The following is a 25,009-nucleotide window of genomic DNA, read 5'->3' as shown; positions in this document are numbered from 1 at the left end:
ATAGGGAACACTGATGACAATCAAGCCTCAAATGCTTATTAGCCATGTGAACCTAACAAGTCACATAATCCCTTAGAAACTCCTGGATTTATGATAAGGGATCCCCATTTTACTGTCTATACAGCTGGAAACTCCACCCCATACAACCCCAGATAAAACCGCATGTGCAAGACTTGAGGAGAAAAGAACCAGCAGTAAACTGAGAAACTCCCTGTCAAAGGCACAGCAGGGTGGGTAGTCTTTCATCTTCCTTCTCCCTCACTCCCTTCTCCTCCCTTTTCCCTTCCCCCTTTCTCCTCCTCTTTTTCTTTCTTTTCCTCCTGTCTTTCTCTCTCTCCCTCTCCTCTTTCCCCTTCTATTCCTCTTCCCTCTCCCTCTCCTGTTGGCCTTCCTCTGCCTCCTCCTTATTCTCATCCCTGTGAAGTGCATTTAGGGTTTAGGGTTATGCACGCACTGGACCTCAGGATCACTACTGCAGCAGAAGAAATGAACAGATTGAGATAAGGCACACAGTCATTGAACTGTCATCTCCCTGGTGTCTTATTGAGCTTGGAAAATGTGACCACTTCTTTGATCAGTGGATTCATCTATCCTTGTCCCAGCTTGACACGCAGGGGCTTTCCCTAGTGTCAGCATAGACCTCTGAATCACAATAGATGAGGAGGCTCTGTTCACCCACAACTGCCTACAATTTTTTTTATCACCCTCTTTCCCAGTGCTTGCAGTTCCAGACTGCAGTAATGGAATCTTCCTACCTAGAGACAGTAAACACACACACGCGCACACGCACACACACATGCACACTTCCTTCAAACACTACTAGATTGAGCAGCTTTATTTCTGGAACAAAATCAGCTAACAGAATAGCTGTGTTTCTTTACTAATGCTCTCTCTTCTCTTTGGCTTGGCCCCCCCACCCCTGAAGCACCCTTGGGGTCCCCTAGAATATTAGAAGAAGGCTAATGTGCTCAGCTCAGTCCCAAAGAGGACTTCCTAAACAATGATGGCCACATGGCAGCTTTACTGGATCCTTTCCTCTCAAGTCACAGAAGTTGAATGGATCGAGAGGGAGGGGCAGGGGGGTCGTCACTAAGATCTGGAGTATGACTTGTTTGTAATCAGGTGATTGAGAGTTGTCTGTAAGAAGTAAAAGTGTTTAATGTGAATTGTGCAAGTCCCTTTTCCTCTCCAGACCTCAATTTCCTCCTCTGTAAAATGACAAGATTTGTTAAGATGACTTGTGAGATCTCTTTAAAGGCTAAATCTATGATTTTAAGATGATATGATATGTACTAATGATTTTCAACTTACCAAGCACTTCCTGAGGATCTATTATCCATGCACGCATGGAGCATTGCATTTGCATCTGGGAGATGAACACAAAAATCTAATAATTCCTGACTTCAAAAGCTTTGCTTCTGTTGAATTTTGCAGCATGAACACCAGTGAATCACTACAATACTGTGCAAATTTCAAGGAGGAGAAAAACCCAAATCCTGCTGGGCTCCAGAAATGCCTGACAGAAGAGGTAAGCCCTGAGCTGGGCTTTGGAGTGGAAGCAATAAAGACCCAGCCTATTAAAGCACAAGAAAGACAGCTTGGGCAGGAGAGAGCATGGTTTCCCCACTGTTCCTCAAAGGATTGTGCTTTGTATTTGGGGATTGATTATACAGAGGAAGTAATCCAGCAGAAGCCAGTGAAGAGTGTGCCTGAAGCTTTGAAGCAATATTTTTATTATTAAGCTACTGCTGACCATTGGGTTCATTTTAGGACTTTTCATGTAAATAGCAACAACAATTAATATTTAGATGGTGACATACAGTCACGGGACATAGGGATCTAAAGAAGAGAAGCCAGGAATACCCATACTGAGCTCCTACCTTGTACACCAACATACTTGACTGTAGGACCCAGGGAAAGTCACTTAACCTCCTAGGCATCTCTCAAAAACTGTAAGTCGGAGAAGCTAGGTGGCATAGTAAATAGCATGCAGGGCCTGGTGTCAGGCTGATGGAAATTCAGATCAGACCTCATGGACACAAGTCCTGTACAAGTCACTTAACCTCTGTCTGCCTCAGTTTCTTTGAGTGTAAAATGAGAAATAACAGCATCTACTTCCCAGGGTGATGGTAAGGATCAAATGCATAATAATTGTAAAATACTTAGCACAGTGCCTGGCACATAGGAAGTGCGATGTCATTGTTAGCTGTCATGCATCATCATCATCGTCATCGTTGTCATCGTTGTCATCATCAATAACTCTAATTTGCAGCTAGGTAGTCAGTATGTACAGGTAATATACATTTCTTATGTTCGTAAGAGACCAGTGAAATGTCAGCTTGAGTCCCTGGACCTCTTTGTGTAGAACTTTAAATATTTCATTGTGTTGTGCATAGAGGATCTCATTTGATCTTCCTAGTTCCCCTTACTGGCATGGACTCGTATCATCTCCATTTTACAGATGAGAAAATTGGGATTGAAAAAGGTTAGATTATTTGCACAAGGCCACACAGCAAGTGGATTCATACCTGAGGAAGGTGTTTAACCCAAGTCTTTCCTAATTCTAAGCCCAAGAGTCTGTCCTTCATACTGTATTGTTCTCCGTGTTAAATAAACCCTTTGACATTACAGAATATTGAAATCCAATGCTCTCAGTAAGGAAGATCACCTAGCTGAGTTTCTTCAATTTATCAAAGAGAGAACATTCCACAGAACACTTTCTCCTGCCCTTTTGGGTGTTGGAAGTACATGAGCAGAGTGATGAAGCAACATTCCAAATTAGATGCTGAAATATTCAACATTATATTGATAAAAATATGAATTCCTTTGATGGAAGTAGATGATTCATCAAAGCGTTATTTCATAAATTGAAATTTGTTTGCAGTGATTAACCTTCATATTTTAAGTCTGCATAACATCCTCAAATACATCTGCTGCACACCACTGCCCTCACCCCCATACGAACAAATGTGCTTTCATTCCTGCTACCTTTGGGAGAATAGGAGCTGCCCCAAAAGGATCTCCAAAGGTGAAAGAGACATTCAGTTCAATTCCAACCGATACTGAGCAGCTGCTTAGGGCTCAGCAGTATGCTATGTGGTATGACTACAAGGACAGAAATTAAAACAGACAAACCTTAAAAAACATTCTATTGGGAAGAATCACCACATAGAGATATGAACAGACACAAAATATTCACCACACCAGCCCAAAAAAATGTGGCAAGAAGACTTATTGTCTCCCATGACTTGCAGTTCACTACCCACTGTCAGCAGCCTAGAGGGAACCACTGTACCTGAGAATGGTGCCCAAATTCCTCTGAACCACTGTGGGCATTCCATCCAACTTCCCAGACAAAGGCAATCTGACCTCTTGCTCCCGCTCATTTTGGGGTCTACTATTCTCAGAAACTGATGGTCAAATGAGATAATGTCATTGTCTATTGGGATTACTTCATTGAAATCCAAGGTCAGTCTGGAACCAGAGGAAAGATGCAATCTATGAAAGTCTATTCCACACCAAATGGGGCTTTGTAACATGTAGTGTTAGAAATACTATATAATAGTATGTGATCATGATAAAATAAGAAATGATGAGCTGGTTGATTTTCAGAAAAACAAAGTAAGGCTTGGACCTCTGAAGGTGTTGTCCATTTCCAGAGAAAGAACTCATGATTGGAATGATGCACAGTATGTTTCTACATATGTGTGTGTGTGTGTGTTGTTGTGTGTCCTTCATTCTTGAAAAGGACCATGACATCAGCAACGTGATACCAGGAGTTGCAAGTGAATTAGATTTAAGTGAGGGAGGGCTGGGAAAACTGACTAACCTCACTTTCTCCTCTGGAGCCATCTTGGCCCAGTGGAAAGATATAGACCAGGATGACTGGAGGTGGCTGCAGAGGCAGGAGGAGACTTTGGCCTTTTTGTGCTAAGGTCATTCTCAGATCTCAATTTGACTGAGGCAACACCCATGCAATGATTAGGGCTTGTTAAGACATGAGGAAAAGAATGGCCTCTTTTACCTAATTTTAAAAAAATCAACCTTGGAGGGAAAGAGTCCCAGGGTTTCTGATCAGAATAGAAACAATTGCTATTTCATTCAGTCTGAGTCAAATAATGACCAGATGGAGCTTGGGCTGGACTCTACTGTTGGTCAATCAATGAAAACTAGTGATTTGGATTTAAGGAAGAGATCTAACTTATAAACTCCAAGATATCTTGCAAGGTTTCAGCAAAGGAGGTGGTCTTCAAGGAAAGGATGGCTGATGACTTGTATAGAGGGAATTCTTGGTCAGCTACAGGTGAGGCCCGAAGATTTTTGAGTTACTTTCCACCACTAGGATTCTGTGAGTCTGGGAATGTTCAGCACATTAAAAGAAAGACTATCTCATGAGGTTTCAGGGGTCAAAATTTGCATTCCTTCAGGCACAGCATCTTCAGGAAAGGGTGTTATGTCCTAGGTAAATAGAAGGAGAGTAAGGAGGAAAGGAAAAGGAAAGGGGGGAAAATAGAGGAAAGGATAGGAGGGAAAAGGAGAAGAGAAGAAATGGAGAAGGAAGGAGCTGCATTGGCCAACTGGAAGCAGCAGTTCGTTCCCCAGTGGGGCACCTTATACTACTCACATGTTCTTGTTTGTCCTTCATTCTTGAAAGGGGCCATGAAGGGAAGATGATGTCATGACTTGAAAGCCAATTGGATTTAAGTGAGGGAGGACTGTGCAGAGTCACCAGCCTACCAGCCTCACTTTCTTCTCCAGAGACATCTGAGCCCAATGACAAGATGCAGGTTAGGATGACTGTAAATGGCCCCTGTGAGTGCCTAAGTGTGTGTGTGTGTGTGTGTGTGTTTGTGTGTGTGTGTGTGCGCGTGTACATGCACATGTATGTGTTTGTATTGTGTAGCTTTCTCTAGAGCAGGGTGGAAAGGAAAGGAGAAAAACTAAAAATGCGCATGGCAAAAAATAAAAAAAAACATAGAATGAAGCAGAGAACAGCTGAGGAGCTTTGAAAATAATATGTAGCATTTCTTACAGTTATTTGTTTTAAGTAAACATTCTGAAATGGAAAGCCATGGTTTTATATTAAATTCTCTTTGTTTTTCTGTTTATATAAAAAAGTCCTTTTCCCTTCTTATCTTATATTTAAGCTTAAGTTGAATAAAATGAATTAATTTAAAATAAATATTAAATAAAACAAAATGCACTTACAACCTCTTTGGGTCACACCTCAGATCCGAAGGGGAGAAAGAGTATATATGCTTGCAAATGAGAAGGAAAAGATGGACTCCTGAATATGTGCTACAACTATAGATAGCCACACTCTGATATCTCCGGAGTGAATGGAAGGGAATGTCTGAGGGAAGGTACCAGCAAAGAGTGGTCACTGAAAAAGGCCTTCTGCAGAAGAAGAGACGAGCAAAGTCTGGAGTGATCCGGGGAAGACAGGACAGGATGCAGAGAGGGAGAACATTCCACACAGGAGATAACCAGGGCAAATAGGACAAGGAGCTAGGATGATGTGTAGGAGGAACAGCCAGAAAGCCAGGGTAACTCTTTCATTACGTGTGGAGGTGAATTACATGGAAGAAGACTGGAAAGGCAGGAGGTGGCTCCCATGTGAAGCTTTCAATGCTAAACAGAGGTCATTATATTTGATGCTCAAGGTCATTCAGAAACACTAGAGATTATTGCAGAGATAGGGAGGAAAGGTGTTTTTGACATGATCAGACCTAGGTTCCAGAAAAATCATGTTGACAGATAAATTATAAGATGAGGAGAGACTAGAGGCAAGTCAAGTTAAGGAAGTGAACATTTATGAAATCCCTACTATACACTGGGCCCTGTGCAAAGCACTGGGGATACAAAAAAAAGAAACCAAAATGATAGGAAGGCTACTACAATGGGCCAGGAGAGGAGTGGTGGAGGACTGTGCTGGTCCATCACTGTGGGAGTCAGGAGAAGGAGAATTATACCAACATGGGAAGGGAGACATGTCACGTCTTGGTCATGAATTGGCTAAGTGGAATGAGTGTGAGTGAGGAGCCAATAGAGACCCTGACATTGTGACCCCAGGTGTCTGGGAAGATGGAGATACCTCAGTAGTATTGGGGGAGTTATTTTCTAAGGGTCCCTGGTATTGGAGGATGTGGGACAGAGGATGCTCATCTGTGAGATTAGCTCTCAAGTGGTAAAGCTTTGCCAGAAGCTCATTCAGGCTAGCAGAAGGTTTTCCTGGTGGTTTGATTGCTTTCCACAACAGCCCCACAGAAGAGCAGGAAGTATTGGGGAAGTATGGACCTCATTTCACAGACTGGGACACTGTGGCTGAAGGAGGTTAGATGATTAACATTGTAGGATTGGGAAATTAAAAGTACTTCATAGATAAATCCATCTACTTCCCTTCCATAGATAAATAGTGTCCTTGCCATAACTTGAACTCGGGTTTCTGGAGACAAGGTCAAACTTCTTTCCACTGCATGAACTTTGCCTGCCAGAGATGGGTTTAAATTGTGACAGTAGCACTATCTAGCAATGTGAGTTAGAGCTCAATGTCCCTTATCCCAAGAATGTGGCCATTCTAATTTTGTCCTGTGGTGTTAGAATCCTCTTGTCCCCTTGCAGCATGATTTCAGGACCACTGAGCAGGAAATAAGACTCTTCTTTGAGGATCTATGATTTTGTCCTATGATCCTGATTCCAATCCAATAGATTGTGCCTCAGTGGCAGTCATAAGGCAGACAGCTTTGAGGAGAGCTGGGTAACAACTGCCATCCCCTTCTGAGCTTGAATTTAGCCACAATGTGTGAAGGGTTCGTAGGAAATGCAGGGGCCCTGTCATGGAAGATTTTGTCACAATCTCCAGCCATTGTTGGGTCATCATCAAGAAGAAAGGAGAGTCTACACTGCCCCTCCCCTCCCCCCATTTGCTGCATCATCACACACTGTGCCAAGGCATTATATCTGCCTCAGATGTAGCAGAGCCTGCAGTGCAATGTAAAACAAATTTTTGGTGTCTGGGCTAGGATTCGTGATATCCTTTTGAAAAAAGTAGAGCAAGGGATGGCATATTTGGTGTGTGTGTGTGTGTGTGTGTGTGTGTGTGTGTGTGTTAGAGTTGGGGATGGGAGAAGGCAAGGCTAAGTGACCCAGGACAGTAATGAACATAGCACTTTGATAGTACATCTGGTGTAAAAGAAAGAGGAAGCTATGTAGAGCCAGTAGACCTAAATTATACTCTACTTTCACAGCCATGCAACCTTGGCCAATTCATTAAAATTTTCTAAGAATGATTTTCCTGATCTGTGAAATGGGCTTTAACAATGCCTTCCTCCCTCTGGCAGTTACCATAAGCATACTATGCAAGTGGAGAGGCCTTAAAAAGCATATTGCATTATACCCCAATTATCCATTGCCATGATAATGATGTGAGATGATGAAGATTTAGGGCCTTCAAGAATGTCAAGGAGAAAAGTGGACTCCTTAGCTTGCCACTCTGCTTCCTCAGCTAAGAAAACCACCCAGTTAACTGAGAGGTGTGTTTTCTAAAGTATGCTAGCTAGAGGACAGAACAAGAAGGACAGTGAGCAAAGTATCTAGAACTGAGAGAGTGAATGAAGTTTTGTCATCTCATTTGCTTCTCACAATAACCCTGTGAGATAAGTGTTTTCCCAGTTTTTAAAGATGAGTAAACTGAGGCAGACAAGAGAAAGTTCCTTGTCCAGGATCACACAGCTAGTAAGTGTCTGACATAGGATTTTAACTCAGACATTCTTCACTCCAGGCTCAACATTCTATCTTCCTATTGTGCCCCATAGTTATCTGTACAGAAGGGGCAGGCACTGACGTCAGGATACTTGGGCTCCAATCCCACCTCAGGGGTTCAATAAAGGTGATACCATGGGCAAGTCACTTGCTTTTGAACCACAACTTGCTTCTCTGTACAGTGGGGAGAATAAGACCTTCATTATCTGTCCCACAGAATTGGTGTCAAGAAAGTCCTTAGAAAAGTTTCCATAGTCTGACAGAAAAGTGATAGAACACTTAACAATGTTGGATTCAAACATGCTCTCCACTCCTTAACACTTGCATGGTCTTGGGGCAAGCCACTGTTCTTTTGGCCTCAGTTTCCTATCTCCTCTCCATCTATGATTGCTTAAATATGAATGAAATGAACGTTACTGCCACTGATACGGGACCTAGAATTCAATGGGTCTTAGGGTTTGAGCTGAAAGGGACCTCGAAACTCATCTTGTTCAGAGGTTTTTGAATGCCTTTGGATTGGAGGGGTGGGGACACAATGTTATGGGAAAGATTCTGTGCATCACTCTGGGCACCTTGCCTCCTGGCTCCAAACCGATTTGTCCCCCAGAACGGGAGATATGACTCATTGTGATTGATAAACAAATTCACCTCATGGAGATGGAATCAATAGTCTGTCTCCCATATCTCAATGTCTTGTGATTTTTCAAATGACTCCAGATGAAGTAATGATTGATAAAATACAAATATATTTTAAAACATTGCTAAAATCACATTAGCTTTTCCCAAAGGAAGGTAGATTTCAAGCTAGACAGGAACATCTGTGTTGTGTCCTCCCATGCTCTCATTTTGCAAAGGAAAATGTTATGTATGACCCAAAGAAGGGGAAAGACATTTCTTAGATCACAGAAGTCATGTGCGACAGAGATTGCCATTTGGACCTGGATCTTCTGACTTCACCTCATTGACCTTCACCTCAAATGTCCTCATTTCCCTATTCCACAATGCAGTTACTATGAACAACTTTTGAAAAGCCTATATATATAACAGCACTGGGAGTATTTGATCTGGCCCAAACTCTTATGATAGAGGTGAAGAGTCTTTGTAAAAGAGATAGAGTTGTCCACTGGGATGGACAGGACTTCAATTGTTAGTATCTGATGGGAAGAAGGAGTCAACCAATTGGCATCCTGAAACTGCATGGAATGCTTGGGAAAGGGGACGATCATCCACTTGACTGAAACCTCCATTATATGTAGCAGAGGAACGTAAAACAAGTCTGACAAGGCTGTGTCTAGTCAGAGGATGACTTCAGATGCCACACAGTCAAACTAAAGGATCTGGACTCAATGCTTAGGCAGCCAGGAGTCATAGAGTATTTCTGAGCTAGGGAATAACCTTATTGGGACTGTACTTTATGAGATTAACCTAACAGCAGTGTACAAGGTAGTCATGTCTGGGGCAGGTCTGGGAACTGAAGGCAGAGGGGCCAGACTACCAAAAGGCCACTCTTCCAGGTGAGAAATGAAGATGTTTGGACTGAACAAGAAAGTAGCAACTGTAATTGAAAAGTAAGGACCAATGCAAGACATAATACAGAATTGAAAGGACTTAAATTTACGAGTGATTAGAAATGAAACCAGAAGGCAGAGAAGAAGGTAGGAAATAGAATCAAAATGTTAATGGTGCCATCCACAGAAATCAATGTCTTTAGGCAGTGGGGGAAAGGGAGGAGACTGAATTCAGAGTCCAGTGAGTTAGGTCAGGAGAAAGTCCAGCATGAGGTTAGAAGGGAAATACTGCCTCAGAAGAGGGGCAGGCTGATCTCCCTAGACCAGCCTCTTGTCACTGCTTTCCTGGAATATATAATAGTCTCATAATGGTGATCTCTGCATCTAGTGCTGCTTCCCTCCAATGATCCCTCCACATAGGTACCAAGCTCATTCCTCTAAGGCAAAGAAAGACATGGCTCTCCTTCTCAGAATCTTTCAAAGCTGTCAAGGCTTCTGGACTAATGGTGTGGAGGGCAGGCACCCCAAAGAAGGACTCAGCTTGACATTCATTCCTTTCAAAGTCAGGCTGCAATCTTTCTCTTCTCTCCCTTCCTGTCCTCTGAGCCTGGCCAAAGTGGACTGACTCAAAGTATCGTCACCTTCCTCCACACATTTACATCTTCCATTCTGCCCTCAGGATTAATGGCTTCTTTGCAGAGTAAGCTCATGGGCTGCCTTCTGGAGGAAGGAGGCCTCTCTTGATCCCTCCAACCGATAGTATCCAAAGTAACACATATGGACTTAGAATGAATCTTTTATGTACCAGTATCTGCACATGTCTCCCTCATCAGTGTATGAGTTCCCTGAAGACTAGCACTGTTTTCTCTTTTTGTTTGTGTCTCCATCCCCTAACTCAGTATCAGGTATACAGTAAGTGCTTAATAAACATTCACTGAATTGATCTGCCAAGTTCAGAATCAATTTCCTTCTTCCACACTCAGCTCAGATGCCATATCCTTGGTGAAGTCTTCCTGGGACCTTTGCTTCCCCTCTGCTGTTAGGTTACCTCTCCTTCTCCTCTGTCTCCTCCTCCCTTTCCTCTCCCTCCCCTTCTTTCTCCTTCTCTCCTTCCTCCTCTTCCAACTAGTTTGAATTCTTTTTTTCTGAAGTCATATTCTCCTAATACACTGGAAACTCCTTGAAGACAGGGACGGTTTCATCTGTAGTTTTGTGTCCTCTGGAGCATTCTCTGGCACAGAGGAGCTTAGGAAATATTAGTTGCATTTGATTATCTAGGAGATTGTTGAGCATATCAATTACATGCTGATAACTGTGTTTTCAGAACACTCTAGACAAAGCATCTAGGGAGGGAGGCAAGCAATGAGACCGCAGAAGGTGAACACAGCTGGCACTGGTGCTACAGGAGCAGTTCCTTTGTAAGTTAATGAGAAAATGGATGAGGGAGGTGACATATGGATTGCAATGAGTGAACAGGCTTGAGAGACATCAGGGAGGTCAAAGTCAGAGGCTGAGTGATTGACTGAATCTGGGGGCTGCAGGGGAAGGCAGAATCAAAGATAATTCAGAAATCTTGGATCTGGGCAGACTGCCATACCATTAATAAAGTGAGTATTGGGAGCTCATAGATCTAAGAGGAAAAAGGACCTTGAAAGTCAACCAATTCAACCTTCCTCCCCTTATTTTATGGATGAGGAAACTGAGGCCCAGAGAACGGATATAACTTGCCAGGTAATACATGTCTAGAAGAATGAGAATGCCAGGGATGGAAGACGATTTGGGTATGGAGAATTTTGAGCTTGGGGCACTAGCACTGTGTTGGACATTGTGTTCTGTATTTGGAGAATAGGTCAGGGGTGTTATTCAGTTAATAAATGCATTCCGGTATGTTTATTACATGGTCTGAAGTCACAAGAGGTGAGTTCAAACCATGTCTCTGATTCCAAGTAGCTATGTGACCTTCAGGAAGTTACTTGAAGTCCTTGAGCCATAAAATATAAACAATGGGGCTGGACTACAAGACCTCTGAAACTTCTCTGAGGTCTTCCACTTTCGTCCTCTGTGTTTGTGATGCTGTGATCCCAAGTGTCCACCACAGTATGTGCTGAGCAGTTTGCTACATGCTAGGGATAGCACCTGCACAGTTAGAAATGTTCTGCCTTGAGTGTGCTCGTATTATACTGTTACAGGGAATGAGCACAGTGTGAATAAGAGTGAGCCAATTTTAAAAAGTCACCAGAGTAATGGAGGGCACTAACACTGGTGGAATCAGGAGGCATTTGCATTGATCTGAGATCTGAATGGATCGGATCAACCAGGAAGAATGCAGAAAGAGAAGAAAAGATCCCAAATCTGAGTTTGTAGCAAATGCACATAGCGAAGGGCCAGAAGGAGAAAGAGGAGTCATGGAAGAAAAGACACAGAGAAACTGACAGAGACAGAGAAAGACGGGAACTGTGAGATAAAGAGACAGACACAGCAAGAGACATGAGACACAGAGAAAGTTAGACAAAGGGAAAAGGCTTAGATGCAGAAACACTGAGAGGCAGAGACAGAAACAGAGACAGAGGGACAAGGAAGGGGCCATCAGAGAGATGAGGCATACCAGCAAAGGAACTGGAAACAATGTAAAGTGTAAGGGAAACTGAGAAGGGAGAAATGGCCCGTGGTGAATGGTAATGCTATGGGAAAGAAGACAAGCACTTATCAATGATTCCCAGTAACACAGTTATCAGTGTATATTCCTTAGCTCCCTTCCCTTCCTGGGGTATGAATTTCTGGAGACTTACAGAATTATTATACCTTGCTATACAGTGCTGGGGAGGCATCTTGAAAAGTGTTCCTGTGGAAGATGAGTCTGTTTGTAAGTTGTTGGGAGGAAGATGGATATGTCCAATGAGAGCACCCAGAACATCCTAACAAACCATCCAAAGACCAGAAGACACAGAGGAGACAAAGCAGGTTGAAGGTGACGTTGCCCAGTTTCATTAAGCTGACATGCTGATTCTTTTAAGTCCTAAAGTCCAAGACAAGGACTAATGTTCCAGGTCTTGGGGAATGCAAAGTGCTTTGAGCTCTCTGTGAGGAAAGCATTATGCAAATGGAGCCGGGGATATGATTTTTATTCACCTCAGTGGAGTATGAAATCTCTGAGCTCCCAGACCCATTCATCTCCAATGAAGTATTAACTTCAAAGCCAGCCTGAGCAATGGCTGCCATGACCATTAATAACCACTGGTGCTTTGTTATGTTTCATTTCTCCTTTAAAAGGAAAATTAAATGCAAAGAAGTTAATGCAACACAAACTTTGTAATAGGAGCATAAAAATGCCAAGGGCTCAAATGCAGATTTTCTGAGGAATGCCTACTTTCTTCGGTCTGAACGCAGGTAGTTAAGAGTGGAAAGCCAGGATGTCGACACCAATGTACCGCCACTAACATCAACAGTAAGGGTCACACAATCCAATCCAACAATCGTTTATTAAGCACCTACTCAGGGCCAGGGTGCTAAACACTGGGGCTTCACACACAAACACACATACACATACACACATACTTCTCTACCTTTAATTGCCTTCTTTTCTACTGAAATGTACATAATCATTTAACTTTCTGAAGGATTTCACATTCATTAACTCACATGAGCCTCCAAAAACACTATGAGTTAGGTAGCATGTTCTTTATTTGTCCCTCAGTACCAGTAAGAGAACCAGCTTGGTATGTGGTAGGTGACTTGGCCAGGGCCCAACAGAATAAAGTCCTTGAGCAAAATAGATGACTTAATTTTTGGCCTTGTATCTCCAGCAACTCCAATGGTGCCTGGGAGTCCTTAGGCACTTACTGAATGTGTATCACGTAGTTCCAGGTCACAGATGTCACTTGCAAGATTTGAACCCAGTCTTTCTGACTCAAAGTCCAGCCCTCTACACATACAAAGACAGACCCTGACCCTTTGGTGACCTGTGTAAGACACTGGGTTTTCAAAGTGAAGGTGGCAGTAGGCCACCCCCCAAGAAGAACCATCACCCCAGTATAGGAGTTTTACATTTACAAAGAAGTTCCTGGCAGCATGTCTGAGAGGTAAGCAGAAGAAGTATGGATATGTCTGCTCTATAAGTGAAATATCTGAGGCTAACGAAACTGAAGGGACCTTGCTGAAGTTGCCTGTCTATAATATGGGAGAGATAGGACCAAACCCAGGTTTTTTGATTCTTTGATCAGTCTTATTTTTCAGAAGAAGGAAGGAAGGAAGGAAAGAGGGAAGGAGGGAGTGAGTAAGGAAGGAAAGAAGTATTCATTTAACATTTACTATGCAGCAGTGACCGTACTAAGTCCTGGGGGTACAAATCCAAATGGAAAGGAAGACTGTTCTTGTACCCATGGAATTGGCCTTCTAATTTGGAAGAGGACATACAGAAAGGAGCTGAAGGGAAGGGGATCTGGGCACGATTCTGAGGGCAAGAGCATGGCAGGAACAGAGTCAGGAGGAGAAAATAATGAAATAACCCTTTAATTCTTCCTACTGTTACCATTTGCATTTGTTTCTCTGTTGGGATAATAGATTCAGAAGCGGAAGAGATTCTAGGAATCAGTTCTTTTGACTTCTTCTTTTATATAAGAGGAAATGGAAACACACATTGAGCTGTTATGAAGAGAATTGTCCCGGGTCACCACACTAGTAAGGAGCTTCAGCCGAGTTCCCACCTGGGTGCTCGATTCCAAATGTAGTACCCTTCCCAATAGAACTTGTAGCCAAGATTTGCCACCATCTCCCTCTCATTCCATATCTCTGATGGATATTTAGGAACCTCCCTCCACCACCCTCCCTACCCAAGCCCATGTACTTCAGTCACACACACACACACACACACACACACACACACACACAATCTTGTTCTGTCCTACACCAGCTATATTCTCTGACTTAGGGTTGTGTTGTTATGGCTAGTGGTGGCCAGGAGTTAGGGGAGGCAGGAAAGGAAGGGTACACTCTGTAGCCAGCCCCTCTGAATGTCCACCACTAGTGTACCAGGCTCACCTGCAATGTCCCCACCCCTACTCCTCCACCCTTGCAGAGGTCCCAGTTTGCTCTTCAATTCAGGAACCCTGCCCAGTCTCAGCTGGTGAAAGAGACAGGGAAGTTTTCCTTTGGAAAAGGAAACCTGAAACTCCCTCAAAGACAGATGCCTAGCCTCAGTGCCGAGCCCAGAGCCTGGGACACAGCAAGAACTGAATTTTTGATTGATTAATGATAAATTGAAAATCTGAATGCATTTCCCTATAGAAAACGCTTCATTAATAAACTTTGTAATTTGATAATACTCTCCTCATTCAGCTACATCTCAGGTTACATGGCTTTGGCCTGTGAACCAGACCACAATGCACACTATCGTTTCTTTAGGGGCAGGGGGGGAATGTGGTCCCAGCATCACATCACCAAGAAGAGTTATAGCTAACATTGCTATAATGCCCTGTGTTAAGCATTTCTCAATTATAGTCTCCTGTGTTCCTCACAACAATTTTGGGGAGCAAGTACTATTATGACCTCCATTTTACAAATGAGACAAGTGAGATAAAGAGAGGTGAAATGACCTTTACAGGGTCACATAGGTAGTATCTGAGATTTCACCTCAGATATTTTTGACTTCAGACCTGGTGCTCTATTTACTGCATCACTTGATTCTTCCCATTTATAATATGCATAAATTCAAGCCCACTCACTCGGAATCACAGCATTTAATAGCTTATGTGTGTCTTTAGAGTAAGTTGGAATTTCGTGAATTGAAGCCTGTTTTCTGTTGCCTGTACACATTCTTCCTCTTGTGTCTGTGTCTTCACTTTCATATGATCTTCAATATTTCCAGAATGATCAGAACTCCTTGGGCAGAACACTGTGTGTTTTATCCGAAGACTATCTGATACACAAAGCCATAGGAAGAGAAAGAGAACAGGAAAAATGACACAAATCCTGGGTGGCAATGGGACCAAGAACAGCTTTTCTCTTTCTTCCTCTTATGAAGTCAGTGCAATGAAATTTCTTGGTGAATCTTTACTGGCACAGCACCACACCAGAACAACTAGGAACATGGGGGGACTTTTCTCATAAAGCATTTTATTGGTGCTTTTAAAAAATGGCTTCTCACAGTCATTTTTTAAATTAATTTATTTGTTTTCAGTTTTCAACTATCACTTCCATAAGTCTAAAATTCCCACCTCCCACCTCCTCTCTCCCTCCCCAAGATGTCATGCAATCTTACATGGGTTCTACACATACATTCTTATTAAACACATTTTCACATTAGTCATATTGCATAGAAGATTCAAAATGAATGTGAGAAATCATGAGAAAAACCAAAACAAAACCTAACACAAGAAATAATAGTCTGCTTCATTCTGCATTCCCATTCCATAGTTCTTTCTCTGGATGTGGATGGCATTTTGCCTAAAGAGTCCTTTGGGAATGTTTTAGGTCCTTGTATTGCTGTGAAGGGATAAGTCTATTAGAAACAGTCCTCACACACTATAGCTGTTACTATGCATATTGTTTTCCTTTCACTCAGCATCAGCTCAAATACATCCTTCCAAGCCTCTCTGAAGTCCTACTGTCCATCATTTCTTATAGCACAGTAGTATTCCATTACATTCATATATCACAGATTGTTCAGCTATTACCAAATTGATGGGCATCTCCTCAATTTCCAGTTCTTGGCCACCACAAAGAGCACTGCTATAAATATTTTGTACATGTGAGACCTTTTCCCATGTTTACAATCTCTTTGGAATACAGTCCTAGAAGCGATATTGCTAGGTCAAAGGGTATGCACATTTTTGTGGCCCTTTGAGCATAGTTCCAAATTGTTCTCCAGAATGGCTGGATCAGCTCATAGCTCCATTTACAGTGAATTAGTCTTCCAACTCTCCCACATCTCCAACATTTATGGTCTTCCCATTTTGTCATGTTAGCCAAACTGATAGGTGTGATGTAGTACCTCAGAGTTGTTTTGATTTGCATCTCTCTAATCAGTAATGATTTAGAGCATTTTTTCATATGAATTGTACAGTGTCATCGAAGTAGTTCTGGCTTTGGACTAGATAGCCTCTTAAAGCCTTTGAGATTCTGTGATTCTAAGAAGGAAATATTTTCCTTTTCTCTTTCCTTGAGTATAGATAGCTTCATAGAACAAACCCAATTGACTGAAAACCAAAACATGATCATGCTACCTGGGGCAAATGAACATCTCAGCCTATGTTCAAGCTGATCAGGACATAAACAACCTTTCCTCTAACTCCAGACTCCCCAGAGTCATTGTCCAATCAGCTGTTAGAGGGCCCAGATTGATCTTCAAGGGCAGATAATTTATTCTTCTCAACAGAAAGTCATGTGGTCAGCACATTGGAGAGCAGCCAGACTTCAGATGTCATTGTGTCATTGAACCTAGAGAAGGTAGAGGTGAATTTTGAACAATTCTGTTCAAGATAAAGCAAGTTGGCACATGCTAATTAATCCTTTCCCATGTGTTGGGTCCAAGAAGATGAATAAAAGGTCTTGTCCTCAAAGAGTCTTCATGAACAAAAGGAGGTATGTATCAATCAACCAAGTATTTACTGAAGACCCTATTCTGTGGTAGGCCCTGGGGATCTGTTGGGCCAAAGTGAAACAACTCTCTGCCTTTAAGTTGGCCAGTTAGTCAACAAACATTCAAATGTACTTACTCTGCCAGTGACTGGGCAACCAATGTTGGACATACAAGTATAAAGAGACATAGGCCCTGCCCTTAAGGAGTTGACATTTTCATGGGATGGGGGAGATAACAGCAGCAAAAATAGCAGTAATAAGGAAGGAGAGCTAAATGGATGGGGCTACAGTGAAATCTGAGGCAGGAAAATGATGGGGAATGATGTGCCAGGCATTGAGATAAGTGCTGGATAGGACCAGTCAGATAAGAAGAAAAGTAATCAATTAACATACATTTATTAAGTACTTACTGTGTGACAGTCTGTGTTAAGTGGTGCTACGGATGCAAAAAGAAAGGCAGACAGTCTCTGCCTTGAAGGAGCTTGCAATTGAAGTTCCCCTTCCAACCCCCCATGAAAACACATATGCACAGCAAGTTATATATGGGATAAATAGGAGATGATTAACAGGGAGCAGTCACTAGCATGGAAGGCCTCTTTCTGAAGGCTCGATTTTAGTTGGGACTTGTAGCTGGGGAGGTCAGTAGTGGGAGCAGAAGAGGAAGAATATTCCAGACATAGAGGACAGTCAGAGAAAATGCTCTGAACTGAGAGGTGTATGGGTCAGCTAGGAGATTATGTCATTAGACTGAAATGTAGGGTACAAAAAACTGGAAAGGCAGGAGGGGACCAAGGGCTTTGAATGCCAGACAGCATTTTATAATTGATCCTGGAGGCGATAGTGGGCTACTAGAGTTTATTGAGTAGGAGGGGAATATTTTTCCTAAAGTACACTTTAGTGACTGAGTGCATGATGAATTGGAGTGGGGAGAGACTTGAGAAAAGCATGCCCTGCCCCACCTCAGCAGGCTACCCAAACAGTCTTGGTATGAGGGAATGATGGCTTGCACTAGAGTGATCAAGGCAATGAAGGGAGAGGTGTTGCAAAAATGAAATTGATAGGCCTTGACACCATATTGGATCTGGGGTGGGAGAGACAGTGATGAGTTCAGAATGACTCCTAGATTGTGAGTCTGAGGGCCTGGGAGATTTTGCCATCTCTGGGAAAATGCCTCTTCCATGGGGTCCCTATATGATACAGTCTTCAGGGTAGTAAGAAACATTTAGACTGAGCTCTTCAGTTGACTTCCATGCTTCATGCTTTATCTAGCATGACTAAGCAAATGAATCTGCATGTCTACATCAGTCATGAAACAGGGAATGATTTTTATCATTTCCACAAATAATTTCTTTCTCAATGTAAGATTTTGCTGTACTGAAACTTTTTATTTTTAAATCAACAAACAATAGACAGCAAAGGTCCTCATGTCCTCTGCATCATTAAATCAAGTGAGGTGGTGCGCTCCAATGTAAAGAACCCTTGCTGAAGAGTCAGAAGACTGAATTCAAATTCTGCCTCAAATGCTTATTGTTTTATGATGCTGGCCAAGTTATTTGCCCACACTGTGTCCCATGTTTCTGTGACATATAATGGGAGGTTTGAACAATATGTTGTCAGATATTCTTTCCAGCTTTAAATTTGGCCATGTGATCTATATGATATGAGCTCCTAGAGAAAATCATTTTTAAAAAATCACCTATTTCGTTGTCATATCTCCATCAAAGATAACCTTGATAACAATGATCCAAGATAATTCTGAAAGATGGATGATGAAAAATGCTCTCTACCTCCAGTGTATGAACTGATGAAGTCTCAGTGGAGATTGAAGTAATTTTTTTCACTTTCTTTTTCTTGTTTTCTTTTGTCACATGGCTAATAGAGAAATAGTTTGTATGAATTCACATGTATAACTGTTATCACATTTCCTGCCTTCTCAATGGATGGGGGAAAGGCAGGAGAGAGGAAAATGATTTGGATTTAAATAAACAAATTCTATTTATGTTAGATGCTAAAATAAATAAACAAGAAATTCTTTTTAAGAAAGATACCTTTGAGTCCCATTAAAAATTAAAATACAAATGAGAAAATTGACTTCTGAGTCAATAGTTACTCAAGATACCTTCATGAAATTTCTAGGGAATCAATATAATTCGTTTATTCCACCATTCTCTTGATGTCTTCTCCCTGAGAAAATTTTGAAGGATCACCTTTCAATGCTTTGAAGACTGTTGTGTTTCCAGCACAGGTTTCATCTGTCTGCCTTTGGACTAGTCCAGCCAATTGTCCCAGTTTCATCTTCCTAAGAGCTCTTTCTCTTTCCACAGAGAGGACTTTGACTATTAGATTACAAATGTGGTACTTTCTTTGTTACTGATGCTGGAAATAGATCATTCGAGCAATGATGACAAATGTGTTCTTTGTCTTTGCTGTCCTCCTGCCAATGTCACTTATGGATACTTTTGGGATGATGTGGCACATTGGGTCTTGTGCCAAGCTTTCCTTGGTCTTGTTGCTTTCACTGTGTTTTTTCCTGTTTTATTGGTGCTAAGGTTCTTCATCTTTTCTTACACTTTCTTGTCCTTTTCAGATGATTCTGTATTCTAGGACAGCATTTTACTTGGCTACAATGCCAACCATGAGAACCTAGTGATGATTGCTAATATAGTTTGCAGACTGTTTGGGGCCCCTCATTGTGACTGCTGCTAAGTTTGTGCAGGAAATGTTAATTTTCATAATCCATACCATTGATTTGTTTATCCCCTTTCTTTTTTTCATATTTCAGCATTACTGGCTTATTTTGCAAGATCACATTGATATGATAGATCTCATATTTATCCTCTATTTTGCTTTTTATATACAGTTTGACCTTTGCCTCAAGTGTATGACGGTCTGATTGTATATAGACAACCATTCGAATATAACTCTCATCAATAATCCATCATTTTCTGTTCATTAAGGTAAGTCAATTTCATTATTCTGTTAGGCTGTACACTGATTAGTATAACCAGAGCTTCTCATCTGTAATGAACTGCTTTGTTGAGTCCTACAGGGCAATGGGTTCTAAAGTCAGTCGGATTCTAAAAGGTAGAGCCAAAGACAGGGCTACTTCTTAGTCTATTCCTCCCCTGAGCGCCTGCTCTGATACAAATCAAAGCAGCTGCAATTTGGCACCTAGTACTGTGGTAGCAATTAGCATTTCAGGAGAGAGCCCTCCATCTCTCAGACCCAGCACTGAACTGAAGTAGTGCTTGTTACAAGCAAAAGGAGAGTTCAATAGATGGTTGATGCAGCCTTCTCCCTTGGCTCACTTTACTTAGGCATTAATTGCTGTGCTATTTTTGAAAATGCCTGTTCTGAGTTGATTACATTATTTGCTAGCTGCTAAAGGCAAGAACACCAATCATAGCTTGTGAACTATAGTTTTAGGATTATGGATCCTAAGACTTCCTAGATCCTAGATCCTGGAACTTAGCATCAGTCACTCCACTTGAGATCCAATCTTTAAACTTGTGAGAGTTGAGTTGGTGGTACAGCCCAAACAGGATTCTATACCTTTTGTCTTGAAGTTCAATTTTTCTATTTAGGAATATTGAAAGTAACATAAATATATTGGGCTCAAATTGATTGGGTTTTTTTGTTACTGGCATAAGGTTACATGTAATTTATCATGTTTGTAGCTTACTTTAAATAGAAATTAATTTTCTACATGGAGCACAAATACTTTCAAGTACTCACTGTTCTTCTATCTATTTATATATTAAGAGTAAATGAGTAAGTCATTAGAGAAGATCTAACCAATGCCAATTTTGATAATAAATAAAGATGGTATAAGGTATATGATACTTTGGCTTTTACAGTAATCAACATATTGATAATGAATAATTCCTGATATCTCTGTAATTCTTAAGTATATTTTACTCGTCAATGAATGTTTTTTTCTTCTGTTTTTTTAATTGATACAATGTTTGAATTCTTTTTGTAAACTAGAGAATCATGTGATCAGCCTATAATTGGAAGAGTTACTGATATTCACTTATTTGAAATAAATATTTGATACCTCTCATTAGAAATAATAATTATGATAATAGGTGTTGTTATCAACAATCATCACCATATCATTTTAATGGCTTTCAGATTTAAATAACACTGGGTCAATGAGTACATTACTATTACATTTTCGTATATCCAAAGTATTTTGAAAATTGTTACCAAAGTGTAGAAATAACTTTTTATTTCAGTCTAGCAAAGGTGTTAGGTATAAGATTATTATCTCTAGGTTCAATAAAACCATGTTTGGTACACCTCCATTGTTGGACAGGACACTAATGAACTGTTATCCTGTCATCCCATGATTTTGATTCTTCTTGGGAAGGTCTCTATATTTTCTGATGTGATGTAGCTGAAAGATTAAGCATTTGGTATGGGGAAATTTATTTTTTTATTTATATGAATCAATATGATGTCCAGGCAATTGTGACCAAAAGTTTAGTTTGCTATAAAGGTCTAATTGGAGAACAATTTATCTGTTGATTTCTTGAGAATGTTTTGATGCTTGTATTTGTAGCATGAACATCTGTCATTTGCCAATCTTTGAAAAACAAATATTGTGCATCAGATGTATCTTTGTAGCCACCATGTTATACCTTGCCAGATATCCACTAGATTTTATATTTTTTAAGGTTGGAACTAATATGTTGTACAATTTCCTCCAGTTTCACTTCAGGACTACTTATGGATAATTATGTAACTTCTGATGTCAGTGGCCTGGCTTCAAAATGCTATGACCAACTCCTCATTTTTCCCACTTGTTCAATATTTTTTCATTGGCATATTGTTCGTTGAGTTGATGCAGCTATTGTCTATGGAGGATTTATTTTTTCTTGTTTCTCAGCAATTACAAAGATTCCATTTCAGCACAAGCTTTGCTGTTGCTCATAGGCAGTATAACATAGTATAGTAAAGTTTGGTATGGTATGGTATGGTATGGTATGGTATGGTATGGTATGGTATGGTATGGTGTAATGTAGTGTATAGTGTGGTATAGTATAGCATAGAATAGCATAGCACAGCATAGCGTAGTGTGGTACAGTGTAGGGCTTTGGAGTGAAGTACAGTATAGCATAGTATAGTATAACATAGTATAGTAAATTGGGTAGATGACTAGCTTCAGAACAAGGCCTAGGTTCCAGTCCTATCTCTGACATTCTGGATATGAGACCCAGGGTTAATTATTTAATATTTTAAAGTTAAAATTAGCTATAGTCACAAAATGTTAGCTAACTTATAGATTAATTCATTATTTTCTTCCATTTATTAATTATTATGTGATTATTTCCAAATAATCACAAATTCAGTTCTTGCCATTTCATCTGTCTCCCTACATCTCTCATTTTCTTTCCTCAGAAAAACTCTAAGCAATGGGCTGGGAATTTAAAATATATTATTGAAATATACAATTTACCACAACCTTGAAATAAAAAGTTTGAGAGTATTTTCCCTGACAAACTACCTAATATTAGCATACATTTATTTTCATGTTGTAGTGATTGGGTTATGATTTTAAATTTTCAAAAGATTTTATTTGTTTAACATTACTGCGGGGGATAAAAAAGACATTTTTTGTTAAAATTATTTGAAGTAATATGGGACAATTTATAAAAAGACTAAGACTATGAGAAGCAGAGAAAGGAACTACTTATTGAACCTACTATATGTTGCAAAGCAACCGACCCAATACTGTTAAAAAGAGTTTCATTTTCAATGAGTTACTCAGAATAATAAAATCACAGGCCTCATCCCTATGCCATATCTATCTATCTATCTATCTATCTATCTATCTATCTATCTATCTATCTATCTATCTATCTATCTATCTCTCTCTCTATCTATCTATCTCTCTATCTCTCTATCTATCTATCTATCTATCTATCTATCTATCTATCTATCTACCTATCTATCTACCTACCTACCTACCTATCTATCTATCTATCTATCTATCTATCTATCTATCTATCTATCTATCTATCTATCTATCATCTATCTATCTATCTATCATCTATCTATCATCTATCTATCTATCATCTATCTATCTATCTATCTATCTATCTATCTATCTATCTATCTATCTATCTATCTATCTATCTATCTATCTGCCTGCCTGCCTGCCTATCTATCTATCTATCTATCTATCTATCTATCTATCTATCTATCTACCTACCTACCTATCTATCTACCTACCTACCTACCTATCTATCTATCATCTATCAATCTATCTATCTATCTATCTATCTATCTATCTATCTATCTATCTATCTACCTACCTACCTACCTACCTACCTATCTATCTATCTATCTATCTATCTATCTATCTATCTATCTATCTATCTATCTATCTATCTATGTATCTGTCTACCTACCTACCTACCTATCTATCTATCTATCTACCTACCTACCTACCTATCTATCATCTATCTATCTATCTATCTATCTATCTATCTATCTATCTATCTACCTACCTACCTACCTACCTACCTATCTACCTACCTACCTATCTATCTATCATCTATCTATCTATCTATCTATCTATCTATCTATCTATCTATCTACCTACCTACCTATCTATCTACCTACCTACCTACCTATCTATCTATCATCTATCTATCTATCTATCTATCTATCTATCTATCTATCTATCTACCTACCTACCTACCTACCTATCTACCTACCTACCTATCAATCTATCTATCATCTATCTATCTATCTATCATCTATCTATCTATCTATCTATCTATCTATCTATCTATCTATCTATCTATCTATCTACCTAGCTACCTAGCTACCTATCTATCTATCTATCTATCTTCTACCTATCTATCTATCTATCTATCATCTATCTATCTATCTATCTATCTATCTATCTATCTATCTATCTATCTATCTATCTTTGCTGTTACCACAGAATTTAAGTAGTACTGTAAGATTTTAAGTGTTCTTACATCCATCCATCCATACATACATACATACACTTGATTATCCTTTGTTACTTAACTGCCTGCACTTCTAATGTTGTTGTTGTTCTGCTAAGTCCTTGATGCCAGATGCTTGAATTCTAGATACATTGATAATTAAAAGGTAAATTAGGTGGTTGTGACTTTGATCATGAGAGGAATCTGCCTGTCAATCCATTTCATGCTGTTTACAAGAAAGTAGATGACATGCAGACTTTTGGGAGGTAACTTCCAATCAAAATAGAATGCACTGATTATGTATTTATAATTTTATTTTTAAGTGATCATTAAAATACATGCTTCAAAATTGCAGATGTTGCCCATATTTAGGGAAACATAAGCATTATAAAAATTATCTAAGATTTAGAAGGCTAAGATTTTTCCATTTTTTTTAAAGACCAAATGAGATAATTCCAGACCACAATATTTCCTGGGAGATTGAGAGATTTTCTACAAACTCACACATTGGAGTTTTTTTTTGGGGGGGGGGGAGTAATTATGCTAAGGGCAAAATAGAGATAAGGTGGAAATGAGCGATGGGCATCCAGTTTGCCTGCATAAATATGGGGTGGCAACTTTGGACATCAGTTGTGATAAGTGGGAGCTGGGAGACTTGGATTTGATTAAGGTATGTACCTCACTTTCATCTTTGGAGCTGAGCCAAGGAGCAGAACAAAGAAATCAATAGGGAAAATTCATTTTTAATTCTGATTTCAATTGCAGAAAGTTCAGAAAGAAGTTAATGAATCCTGTCAATATTCTTGAAGGGCTGCTGCTCTGGGCTTCCATTACTCAGCAGCACTGAGTGTCCAGGAGTATCCATGTCTTTCACTTATAAACATTCCAGATAATTGAGAACAAAACTAGGCAAGGAAGCGCAAGTTTGTCATCAGTTGTAAATATCAATATTTCTTCATTAAACTCAGCAGAGGTAAAATGTGTCTTTAATTTGCATTTCTAAAGTTTTATGTATAAAGTATCAACCTATAGACTTGATGGGTTATTTATAAGTTATTTTAATAAATAATCACCAGTGCTCCCACATTATTTTTACCCCAAATTGAATGAATGAAAAAGATTAGGCTTTCTCAGTTTTCCAAGCAGTGTGCTAAGTTCAGGGGCTACAGATAGAAAGGTCAAACTGTTCCGGCTCCCAAG

General features: G+C 40.1%; 1 long non-coding RNA gene across 2 annotated transcripts; it reads left to right on the top strand.

Annotated features, from left to right (window-relative positions):
• The first annotated feature begins 4,762 nt into the window (after window positions 1–4,762).
• LOC140511849 (uncharacterized) lies at window positions 4,763–24,774 on the top strand. Of its 2 annotated transcripts, XR_011969687.1 has the most exons (5): window positions 4,763–4,787; window positions 12,084–12,237; window positions 16,642–16,847; window positions 19,705–19,801; window positions 24,575–24,774. It is a non-coding gene; the product is annotated as an uncharacterized lncRNA (long non-coding RNA). The 2 variants fall into 2 exon arrangements; XR_011969686.1 differs by lacking the exon at window positions 16,642–16,847.
• The last annotated feature ends 235 nt before the right edge of the window (window positions 24,775–25,009 follow it).

This window comes from Notamacropus eugenii, chromosome 6, assembly GCF_028372415.1.
Source record: "Notamacropus eugenii isolate mMacEug1 chromosome 6, mMacEug1.pri_v2, whole genome shotgun sequence".
In the NCBI taxonomy this organism is placed as follows: domain Eukaryota; kingdom Metazoa; phylum Chordata; class Mammalia; order Diprotodontia; family Macropodidae; genus Notamacropus; species Notamacropus eugenii.
This window is presented reverse-complemented; position numbering and strand designations above follow the sequence as displayed.